Source organism: Pecten maximus, chromosome 13 (genome assembly GCF_902652985.1).
Source record: "Pecten maximus chromosome 13, xPecMax1.1, whole genome shotgun sequence".
Taxonomy (NCBI): Eukaryota; Metazoa; Mollusca; class Bivalvia; order Pectinida; family Pectinidae; genus Pecten; species Pecten maximus.
This window is the reverse complement of record NC_047027.1, coordinates 18,206,622-18,215,446: the sequence shown is the minus strand read 5'-3', so window position 1 is coordinate 18,215,446 and position 8,825 is coordinate 18,206,622. Positions and strand designations below refer to the sequence as shown.

General features: G+C 43.9%; 1 long non-coding RNA gene across 1 annotated transcript; it reads left to right on the top strand.

The window, feature by feature from the left end:
- Positions 1 to 3,070: 3,070 nt before the first annotated feature.
- Positions 3,071 to 3,703, top strand: LOC117340248. The gene is made up of 2 exons (XR_004535414.1): positions 3,071 to 3,342; positions 3,652 to 3,703. It is a non-coding gene; the product is annotated as an uncharacterized LOC117340248 (long non-coding RNA).
- The last annotated feature ends 5,122 nt before the right edge of the window (positions 3,704 to 8,825 follow it).

Below are 8,825 nucleotides of genomic sequence, written 5' to 3'. Positions count from 1 at the left end.
ACTATCGATAGACTGTTGATCAAATCATCTCCGTTTACGATCGGATAACCTGTTATATTATGTTACTAAAACAATAGCTACATTTTACCAAATACGAGTTATATAATAATATGTCTCATATTTTCATGCCTCCATTAAATAGTATCCATTGAGCATTTTTCATGTGATAACCAGGATAATATAGTTGTTAATTTTGTAATTTTTAAGTATTTTGCAAACTGCGCTAAAGAAATGTACGTTTATCATCCGGATTTAGCTCACAATATTAATTATCATCTAGGAATAGTTTATTGCGTAATAAAAAGTCTGAGTTGGACGCAGTCAAATAGACAATGATGCATAATTTATCCCACTTAAGGCTTTAGCTAAGCGTAATATTAATTCAGATGTTAGAAATTAGGAACTTTCGTTTTGGTTAAAATGGTGTTATATGAACAACATGTAGATCTCGCGACAGTCCATAATTGATAAATAAGAACGAAATACTACAGTAGATTATTTAATTGTTGTTCCTCTGAAACTTACCTCGACAAGATCATCTCAGTGTATTAGAGTATTTAAATCCCTAGTGAGATGATATCTTCGTGATTATGATGTTTTTCATATGGCATTCTCATTGCTGACGATGATTTTTTTTTCAGATCTGTGCGATCCAAACCCATGTCAAGGAAAGAAAAGGCGTAACCGTTGCAACATATGTCCCCGAGATGCATGTAACAATTGTAGCAGTTGGTCGGATAAGAACTGGAACAGATATTGTAAACGTAAGAACATTTATATTTACTAGTGAGGTGACCCCTAAAGGAGTTTCACAAAAAAATGAAGTGTAGAGGGAGCGATAACTCAGCACAGTTTTTATCAAAACCGCTATATATCTAAATTTCGACCAATAAGAAGACTTTGTGTTGTTCTCAATGTAACGAAAGCTATAAAGTTGAATTTGCAGACGTCCAATACCCCTATATACTCGGAGTGCACTCCAAGTTTACCTGGAGTCCAAACGGAGTGCACTCGGAGTGCACTTTGTGTAACCTTTAGTCTACACTCAACTGTATGTTAAATCTATGTTAATCAAATATAATTACCTACAGATTTTTTTTTTTTTTTTTTGTGGTAGTAAAGTGTTTCAATACACATGCCATTGGTCAGTGTGTGATCCTATCAATGTGTGTTTACAAACACAGCTGCTGATACTATTTTTATTGCTTTCTGGAAACAGGCCCCTCATTTTAAATTAGTCACAAACTAGGCGGTAGGATCTACCGCTGGCTCGCCTTTATGGGAAGTTAACACGTATTTGCATTATGTTTTATTTCTCTTAAGTGAAAAAGAATTTATGTTAAGTGAAATTCTGTTCACCTTAAGGTGAATAAATTATTTCCATGATTTTTTTTTAGAAAAGAAAATATCCTCCTAAGAGGAAATGGAATTAAATGTGAAAACGGCCTGCCATATGTGTTTGTGTACTTGTGGTAAGTCCGATCGGGGTGTGCAGTTTACAAGCGTCATACATTGTGTGACGTGTAAGGGGTTCGTTACCAAGTCACGTCTTGGGATTCGAGATATTTACTACATATTGCCCTAAGTACAATATATACATATATGTGTTCTGCTATAAGAGCGTAACGCAGCCCGGGCGTAAAAAACAATGAGTATGATTGTATCCAGTGGTTGTCTGACCACTACGTAATTATCTATACTACTAACAACAGAGATTCTGAATGCCGCTACCGCGTTACTAGTAAAACCGCTGCAATACGCACTCTGCTAGAGCCTGTGTATATGTTAACCACGCATACAGCACCAGTCCGTCAGACCGCCGTTCTCACTGCTGTTTGCAGCGAGCTCCTGTATGCGCACATATATACACAACAACCCGGCCGCTAGCTATACGTCGGTCAGCCTCCCAGAGTTACATGTACACCGACCTGCCAACAGTGCACTGCCAACAGTCAACTGTCAGGCTCCTTATCACCGCTGTGATAATATAAGTACAGTACCGTAACCCTGTCAATCCGCTAACCCCACAGTGTGTTAGTATTCCAGCCTTATTCAGGCCCACACTGTTTCCTATGTATATGGTAATGCTATGCAATTCTATAGTATAACGTTACTAGTGTTCCCTGATCTTCACTCGTCGAAATCAGAATCAGAATGGAACCCGAGCGGCTCAGCTCACCTGTATTTATACTAACGAAAGTACCACGTGATTACATATATCTATGTCTTTTACATGTTTTACTGGGACGTAACGTTGAAGCTTCTGCCGGACGAGGTCTACTTTCGTTTTCCATTTCCCGCCAAAATACCTACTTTCGCTTCGCGTTACATTACCCACGCCTCCGGGTATCAGTGTCCCCACATACCAATTACGAATAAGTGAAAGTTTCATTGTATAATATTTCAATAACTAACTACAAGGACTACTTGCACCTTAAACAACTGTCATCTTTTACTGTCACTGGATCTGAACTCCCGACTTCTTGTTGAGAGCATATTCTGATAAGCTGACTATACTACAAAGTCGCGGTGCCAGCTCGGAGGATGTCTGCTGCGACGCGGACGACCATGTTCTGGTCCTAGTCCCGAGTCAACGGCTGTATCGACATCAGTGTCCTCCGCTACGTCCTGGCATTCTGGCACGGTTTTGTGTTCCGATAACTCAAGCCCGGCCTCATCTGCCTGGTGCTTTGAAGTTTCAGCTTTCTCCTCGCCGCGTAGTACTTGTGACCGATGACGCCTCATACGGTCCACATGTATAACCTGCGGCTTTCCGCGGTACCCACAAGGTATCTTGTACGTAACGTCTGTGCATTTCCCCATCACCTTGAATGGTCCCTGCCACATGGACGTTAGCTTCCTAGATTTGCCTGGTTTGACTCTTGGAAAGAAGACAAAAACACTGTCATTTTGTGGCACCCTGTTAATTTTGGTTATTTTAACTGAATCACTTTTATAACTGCTCGTTGTGTTGTATTTGTGCTGTTCGTATCCCACGTCGTGTTTGTGGCTGTTCGGTAAATGTTCTGTACTCGTCGTGTGATTGTCACGCAGTGTGTATCCTATGCTGTGTTATAGGTAGCTGTAAGTTATGTGCTTTGTATGTGTGGTTCGTGAATGTCCGGAGAGTATGTTCGTGTGATGTATGTTTGTAATAAACTGGTTTGACCACTGACGGACAGGACAGGGCAGGACATGCGCAATGCGTTTCTTCTTCTTTCTTTCTATCCCTTTTTGGCGCTCTTTCCCCAGTTCCACTCTGTACATTGGTCAGAGAAGACGGTCATTCTTATGCCAACTTTTCATACATTTTCTAAATACGTCCTGGGCACCACATGCCAAGTAAGTAGTGAAATTGTTATTATTAATTATTATTATTTATTAATTCATTATCTACTGTGTTACATGTGATTGGTACTTCCACCGACGTTTATAATTCTAAATTAAGTTAACTTGTATCGAATCAGGTATCTGTCTATATTTTAAAAGCATATCCTAATAGTTTTAACTCCGAATACGTTACCTGAATGTGGTCTAATCTGAGTATGTGTAATTTTAACTGTTTTCAAATTACGCGCTATTGTTGTAAAGTTGGGCGTGTTAGTTTCGAATGTATATGTATATTGACAGAAGCTATTTGCTTGATTGCAGGGACTTTTCTACCTGTACTTATCAATATGTGCAAGTAAACATGTGAACAGAAGCTCCTGCCGTTTATTATCTATTGCCAAGGCCCCTCCCAACTGAAAATCCGACTTTGTTATAATTTGGCTTGTACTGGTTCCAGTAAGCCTTTTGGTCATGGTATTTCTTCTGCCTCCTCATTTCGCCATCGGTATGCAACCTCACAAAACGATGTGCTTCTTCCATGCGTTCTTGAAGTGTCCACACCCATTCATTCTGAGGTATGGATTTGTCGTCTACTGGCATCTCATATTGTATGTCGAGTGGTGTTGTTACCTCTCGCCCCAACATCAGGTAATTTGGAGTGCAACCCGTGGTTTCTTGTTCAACCGAGCGATATGCCATGGTCACGTACGGTAGCATTTCATCCCAGTCTGTGTGATGTTCGTTGACAAATGCACTAAGCATTGTCACCAAGGTTTTATTGAACCTTTCCACCATACCATCACTCTGGGGATGATACGGTGAAGTACGTGTTTTTCTCGTACCAAGGAGTTGGCACATCTCTGCAAATAACCTGCTCTCAAACTGAGCGCCCTGATCAGAATGGATCGCGTATGGCATGCCGAACCTTGATATGACCTCCTCCACTATCAGAGTCGCAATAGTGGTTGTCTCCAAGTTAGGCATTGCGAAACATTCCATCCATTTCGTATAGTAGTCACCAACTACTAACACATGCCGGTTGCCGTTTCCTGTTTCAGGTAAGTCAGTCAGTATATCAACGGCTATACGCTCCATCGGGAAGCCTGACTGGACTATTTGCATTGGAGCTCTATTCTTCCGAACTGGATTTTTGCGCCTGGTGCAAATTTCACAGCCGGCAACATACCTCCTAGTATCCCCTTGCAGACCAGGCCAGTAAAACCCCTGCCTTATCTTACAGAGAGTCTTCCGAACTCCTAAATGCCCTGCAGTTCTACCGTCATGGTATTGTTGAAGTATGTCCCTTCTCTCACCAAGTGGTACTACCGCTTGTAACGTTGTATTGGATTTGTCTGAGACCCATCTTCTGTATAAAACACCTTTATCCAATACGAGCTGATTCCATTGTGACCACAGGGATTTGATCACGAAGTTCTGATTCTGGATATCCTCAAAGGATGGTTTCTTGCCATCTTTAAGCCATTCTATTACAACACACAGGTCTTTGTCGGCTGCCTGTCGCTGTTGTATGACGGAAGATGTTTCCGATGAATGAGGTCCAATGTTCTTGCTGCTGGCAGCTACTGCGGTGTTTACGACACCCCGGGACTGTTCCTCCCAATGCGAACGATACCCACACTGCTTGCATGGTATACGGCTAAGAGCGTCAGCATTGCCATGATGGACTCCACGCCGATGTTCAATTCTCATGTCGTAGGTGCTCAACACTTCTAGCCATCGGGCAAGTTGGCCCTCCGGATCTTTGAAGTTAAGCAGCCACCGCAGAGAGCTATGGTCAGTGCGCACAAGGAATGCTCGACCGTACAGATAGTGTCTGAAATACTTCACGAAGTGTACTACTGCCAAAAGCTCTTTCCTTGTGACGCAGTACCGTCTCTCGCTCTTGGTCAATGTGCGGCTGGCGTATGCAAGGACCATTTCCTTACCATCAACACGCTGCGACAATACGGCTCCCAGAGCATTGTTACTGGCATCAGTATCCAGAATAAATTCTTCGTCAAAGTGTGGATGTGCAAGAATCGGAGCTGTCACCAATCTGTTCTTTAAGGTATCAAATGCGTCTTGGCATTCCTTGCTCCAGTCAAACGCCTTGTCCTTCTCAGTGAGCTTATGCAAGCATTTGGCAATACCCGCAAAGTTTTCAATAAACCTTCTATAGTAACTGCACAGGCCCAGAAATGACCGAAGCTCCGTTACACTTGAGGGTTCTGGCCATTTCTTCACGATCTCTGTTTTCTTGGGGTCTGTCTCTACCCCCTTGTCGGAAATTATGTGGCCAAGAAACTCAACCCGTTTGGCAAACAGATGACACTTCTTGGTTTTCAACTTTAACCCTGCTGCCTGAAATCTATCAAACACTCTCCCAAGGTTCAACAGCATCTCATTGAATGTTTTACCTAAAACAATCACATCGTCTAAATAAACCAGACATATGTCCCATTGTAACCCGGCCAAGACAGATTCCATCAGCCTTTCAAACGTGGCTGGTGCGCAGCAAAAGCCAAAAGGCATCACCCGAAATTGAAACAAGCCCTTTCTGGTGGTAAATGCTGTTTTTGGCTTATCTCTAGGGTCCATTGCAACCTGCCAATAGCCTGAGCAAAGATCAAGCGTAGAGAACCAATGGCAACCTGCTAACTTATCAAGCGAGTCGTCAATCCGCGGCAGCGGATATGCGTCCTTGACAGTCACATCGTTAAGGCGACGATAGTCGACGCAGAAACGAGTGGTTCCATCTTTCTTTTTGACCAATACCACACCAGAGGACCATGGGCTGGTTGAGTGTTCAATGACTCCCTTTTCCAACATATCCTCCACATGTTTGTCTACTTCCTCTGACTGATGCACAGGAATGCGCCTCATTGGTTGTTTGTGCCGCGCGATACCTGTGTCTATTTGGTGTTTGACTTTGTCAGTACGTCCGAAGTCAGCGTTTGTGGCGGCAAAAACACCTCTGTACCGGAATAATAATTCCTCCGCCTGGCTTGTTTCCTCTGTGCTTAAATGAGTCTTTGATCGTTCCAGCAATTGCTTGATGTCTGGTCGCTGCTCATCCATTTCCTCCGGGCCTGTCTTCTGTTGTAAGCATTCCCCCTCTGTCGCCTTAGCAACACAAGTACCCGGGTAGATTGTCTGTGGTGTATCAGCCGTATTCAATATACGAATCGGAACAGTAGGCTGGTATTTGACCAGAGACCTGGCTACTAGTGCTCTATCTGACTTCAGGAAACTTTCTGATGCCTCAAGAACGAGATCATTTGTTGGTTCCAACGTGCCATCGGGCACTATAATACGCCCAGGAATTATTAATTCGCTGCGCGCTGGGAGTTCCACTTTAGAAGTCACACTCACTCGGTAACAACCTACTTTTCCTCGAAATTGGGTAGGCACAATAACGCCGTCCATCATCATCTGACTCTTGTCCATGTCTACACTGCAACGATTATCCATGAGAAAATCCAACCCCAGGATTCCATCAACGTTGATCTTGGCTACAACCGCATCTGTCATCCTCTCGTTGTTGCCAAAGTTCAGCGAGAATCTACCTTTGCCTTTAACATCTAAAGGCTCTCCGCTGGCTGTAATGATTGTCTGGGAAACTTGGTGTAATGCTGGCCTAGCCATCATTTTCTCATAAAGTGAGGACGAGATAAGCGTAACGGTTGCCCCAGTGTCCAGTAGTAGGTTAGCCTTACTGCCTTGAATGGACACATTTATGAACATACCAGCCTCCTTAGTACAAGAGGCAGCTCCAACTGGACGTGCATCATCGCTATCACTGGTCGTCGCGGGGACCTGTTTGTTGGAGTTTTTCTTTAACTTGGGACAATTGCGTTTGATATGCCCCTCCTTGTTGCAATAGTAGCAACGGAAGGTTTGGGTGCCTTTAGCACCACCGTTCTCTTTCCTTGGTCGCTTACGTTCTCCAGAAGCGGTGCCAGACTTCAGGTTAGAGACATCCTTCTGCAATGATTCCATCTGCTCCGTCAATGTCTTTATCATGGACTTCAGCTCGCTACCAGCCGTACTGTCCTCATTCTCGTTATTTTCGGTAAGAGTTTGACGCAGGAAACCAGTACCGTCATCCTTACGTTTTTCTGCCCGCTTAAATGTCTCTAGCTCTACCGCCAGCTGTACAGCTTCATTCAGTGTCTTTGGTCGGCATTGCTTTATTCTGATACGCGAATCCCCGTCACTTAAAGCATCAATAAACTGCTCTTTGGCCAGTGTTTCAAGCACATCCGCCGGTGCTGTAGAATACGCAAGTGTCGTTAATCTGCGTATTGTCTGTCCTAACTCTGGCAACGTTTCCCCAGCTTTTTGTCTTTTTGACCGTAATTGGGCACGTACAATTCCGTCTGGTGAGGTGGCGCAAACCTGTCCTCTAGAGACTTAATCAGGACAGAGTAGTGTTGCTGCCGGTCATCAGGCAAATTACCCAGTACTCCCTGTGCTTGTCCTCTCAATGATACTGCCAAGAACAATCCTTTCTGTTCCATAGTCCATTGGTTAATACTGGCACACGCCTCAAAATGTGACTGGTAGTCGCGCCATGAGCCGGAGCCATCGTACGTCGCGGGTTTTATATTAACAGTTTTTCTCCCGGTATCCGTACGCTGCTCTACACGATAACCCCTGCTAGGGCTGTTATTACAATAGCCATCCTGTGGTGCAGGACCAACTCCTTGATACATTTCCGTATCATACTGGCCAGCACGCGCTCCATCCTTATCGTAATTTCCGAAATTCGGGCTACTATAATAGTCGGTATAGTCCTTCCGACCACTGCCCGAGTTATCCATCTCCTGTCTACACCCATCTCCGGTCCGGGGGCCATAAGGTGTAGAAGTAGTGAGCGCTGTGTTGGTTGCTACACCGTTATCCAGTATTTGAGAAAGCTCCCCACGAAGTTTCTCTATCTCAGCCTCAACAGCTTTACTATCGTACCCTCCTTCACCCATTTTAACAACAATTAGCAATACAGCAAAACACTGTTATTATATATAAAGTACAGCTTTTATCTAAAGCCAAGGGTAAAAAATACATAGATTATCGGATCCCCACCGCTGCCATCAAAATCTTGTGACGTGTAAGGGGTTCGTTACCAAGTCACGTCTTGGGATTCGAGATATTTACTACATATTGCCCTAAGTACAATATATACATATATGTGTTCTGCTATAAGAGCGTAACGCAGCCCGGGCGTAAAAAACAATGAGTATGATTGTATCCAGTGGTTGTCTGACCACTACGTAATTATCTATACTACTAACAACAGAGATTCTGAATGCCGCTACCGCGTTACTAGTAAAACCGCTGCAATACGCACTCTGCTAGAGCCTGTGTATATGTTAACCACGCATACAGCACCAGTCCGTCAGACCGCCGTTCTCACTGCTGTTTGCAGCGAGCTCCTGTATGCGCACATATATACACAACAACCCGACCGCTAGCTATACGTCGGTCAGCCTCCC